Here is a 3742-nt window from a genome sequence, read left to right on the forward strand (position 1 = left end):
TTGCATTCTATACTTTCAATAAGTTAACATTTGTTGCAATACAAAGAGTCAGAGTGAAAATAAGAGTGCTAACAATTTGGTTGAAAATTAGTCAACATGTGAAAATTTCAGAGGGTGGCACAAATTGTTATTCTTGAGCCTTGTTTTTTTGTGGCAAAATTATATGGTTGTTGCTTCCATTGAGACATAATTTTTGTGCAGCAAAAATACATTTTAGCAGAGAATCCTACCATCAGTTATAAGGTATTTTGTGAGAATAATTAAATCACAAAACATATGTACACTATAGTGTATTGTGAATTAACAAAGTACAACTTAAAAATGATAAGGTACTTGCAAGTGGTGTAAACCATTAATGAGAAGATTATTCAATTGTTGCAGAACATGTAAGATATCACTCCTATATGCAATCTGCATCCACAAGCTAAAGACCAGCACCAAATCCAACATTGTTTTTATGCTAATTCGAAGGAAAATTGATATTAAATAAAAACATTTCAGGAACACATAATAATGAGTAACGATTAACAAAAATATGATATTAAATTTTGCAGTATAGTATTTCAAGATTGACTATCTCTATTACAACAAGGTTAAGTATCTTACAAAGTTTATAAATTAATAAATCACATTTCAAAACTTCTCCAAATTTGTGTACGTAATACTTTTATAAATTATTACTACACTATAAATTGTCAATGAAATTTCTAGTAAAATTCTTTAATTTTTTGTGACTAAATGAAGATTTTCTTTTTCTCAACGAATTCACAGGTTGCCCACTTTAACAAAGAATGTTATGCTCAGAACCATTCAATACATTAAAAAAGATTTTTACCAATTAGAAATCCTACCTGAACAGTTGCCAAAAGGGATCCGGTTCTCTTCACATATTTGTAATAATTTTTTGTAAATCAGCAGCAACGCTTTGAATCAGGATAGACAATATCTAGACTCTTTTAAAGAAACAATTCATTATTAGTTGCTAAGTGGGTTTTTCTTTTTGAAATTTGCTTAAAAACAGAGAATGAACATCCAACTTAGTGCTTCATAAAATTTCTTAAAATTATGAAAAAAAAAGGAGAAATGACGATCTTTTGGAATGCGGCAGTGATCGACGAAGATGCAATTACAAGGTGAGGAGGGTTGCAGCAGCGATCTGCAAACTGCGAGGAGAGGGGGCTGCGGCGGTGAACTGCGAATCGCGAGTGAAAGGGGGACGGAGTAGTGGCGGCTCCTCGAATCGCGACTGGGAGGGCGCGAGCATTCGTGAACGGCAGTGGCTGCGGTTGATTCCGTCAGGGAGGCAGGGCGAGTGGTCGCCGAACAATGGCGCGGCTACCATAATGTAACACCCTACCATACAGAGCTTTACACCTAGGATGTAAAACCGAGGTGGTGTGGTATTACGACCTCTAAAATAAAATATATAATAATACATAACAAAAGATAAAATATACTAGGAGCCTTGAAAAATGGGTAAAGCAAAATCACAAAAAATAAAAAACGCAACGCTCAAGTAATAGGAATACTTGCGTGCTAAGAAACCTTAATAGGAAATGATAAAGATAAGTAAGAGAGTAAAGGAAAGCCAAGGAAACAGCATACTAGCTCCTGACTCAGCCTGTGAAGCCATGGCTGGTCGGAGAATATTTACATATATACATAAGTATCCCAAAAACAAAAAATACAGAAATAAGTTTTCTAACTCTCCTGTAATCCTCTATGAGAAACAACATAGTCAAGTCTCTTGGAGAGCAAGCTAAGTACATATATACATATATAAGTAAACAGAAAGCCCAAAACATCCCAGACTACTCCGCTTCAGGAAATCCAGACGCCTAGCGAGGAGCCTCTCGACCTGCATCTGAAAACAATAACACAGTATGGGCTGAGAACTGGAGGTTCTCAGCATAGTAAAGGTGCCATGCGTATAATAAATAAGGTCCTGGGAATGCTAGAGGCAATTCTAGAACTCCGCCATACAATTGTAAAACTTAATTTCTAAACAGAAGGCATAAATAGGGGTAGGTATACTAAACCTGCCTAAACTCACTCAATCTTAAACCTAACCTAACATCAAACCATTTCACCCTTTCCTCCGTCATCCATAATTCAGCAAAGACAAAATCACGCACAAGTAATAGGCAAACAGTGCAAGTAGCAAGTATATCAGGTAGCAGGATGTATACATACAGTTAGGCAAACTCAGGAAATGCATAACAATCAAAACAAACAAATGCACATGATGCATGCATGTCCTATGGCTGATGGGGTCCATCTGTCGGTTATCCAGCCAATCCGACAAGTCCGAAAACCTTAGACTGTCCCCCGTCGTGCATCCCCAAGAGTCTATGCATAGAGTTCACATTTATTCATCATATAATCATTCAATGGGGTTATCCATACCTGAAAATTTATACCTGTCCGGTCACCCTTACGACGTAGGGTCAACAGAGTATCGAGATTCAACCTAGAACACGTGGTGGCGAGCCACGGTTTTTACCCAAGGAAACTCGTATCTCAGATATCATTATTCATAAGCCATTTCATTTTCATAAACAACATATAATCATATATCAAGCCATGGCATTAATCCTTATTTAATTTCCTCATCTCTTTCATATAACTCATCATTTTATCTCTTACTTCATCCTCAAGTTATCTTATTTTTCTAGCTCCAACTAGCTACTAGACTTAGTACTATACTCTAAGTCTAAAAGGAAAAAAATGGAGGTTTAGAAGTAAAAATTTAGTTTAAAACAGCCAAAATCCAGTTTTGCAGCAAACCAGGCCACGCGTACGCGTGGAAGGAACACCAGGTCACGCGTAGATCATGCGCATTAGCTTTTCACGCGCACGCATGGCTACTCGCGCATGCGCAGCTTAAAAATTCCATGCCACGCGTACGTACGTTGTTCAAAAAAAACACGGTTCACCCAGAAAGCTGCTTTAATGCCCAGAAAATTGTTTTTCCACCTGCATAACACATAATCCACACCTAAACTTCCGACGCTCATAACTGGAGCTTCAGGTTTTGGTTGGAAGTGAAATTTGTTTCAACTCAAAAATGGTTTTACAAGCTTTTGAACGGTATAAATTTTGTGAAAAACCCTTCGTGCGGGCTCCTGTGTTAATGGCGATGGCTGTGGCGGTCTGCAATGAGGACGGGGTGACGGAAGTCTGGTCGGTGCCGCCGTGGCATGGTGACGGCGCGAAGAAACTGCACCTCGGGTTGTTAGGAGTAGGGTAGGGCAGCACGCCATTGGAGGTTTGGGGGAGAGGGATTAGGGTTTGAGGAAAAGGGATTGGGTTCTAAATAGGGAGAACAAATTTCTTTTATGTGATGGATTTTTTTTATTTTTTAAAAATCTAAATTTTAAAATTAATTAACTTAATTGTTATTTGATATTAATTTTAATTTAACCTTTATTGTATACATTGTACAATAAATATATTGGTTCTCAATACTTTTTCTTTAAATAAAGATGTCTTAATCTTTTTCTTTTCTTTTTTATAGATAATTTGTTTAATAACAGTTTTAGATTTCGTACAAAGATAACTATATATGAATTTATACAACATACATTTATACATAGTTTTAAAGATACTATTTTTCTGGCTAATAATGATTTAATATTAAAATTTATTTGTTTGATTTCACATTAACATTTCCGTTGTCGTCCAGCGGTTAGGATATCTGGCTTTCACCCAGGAGACCCGGGTTCGATTCCCGGCAACGGAA

At 36.8% G+C, this 3742-nt stretch overlaps 1 non-coding gene across 1 annotated transcript; it reads left to right on the forward strand.

The window, feature by feature from the left end:
- Positions 1-3670: 3670 nt before the first annotated feature.
- On the forward strand, positions 3671-3742 carry TRNAE-UUC (transfer RNA glutamic acid (anticodon UUC)). The gene has a single exon. It is a non-coding gene; the product is annotated as a tRNA-Glu (tRNA).

The sequence above is a fragment of the Arachis ipaensis genome, chromosome B1 (assembly GCF_059453495.1).
Source record: "Arachis ipaensis isolate K30076 ecotype BB chromosome B1, ASM5945349v1, whole genome shotgun sequence".
NCBI classification, from domain to species: domain Eukaryota; kingdom Viridiplantae; phylum Streptophyta; class Magnoliopsida; order Fabales; family Fabaceae; genus Arachis; species Arachis ipaensis.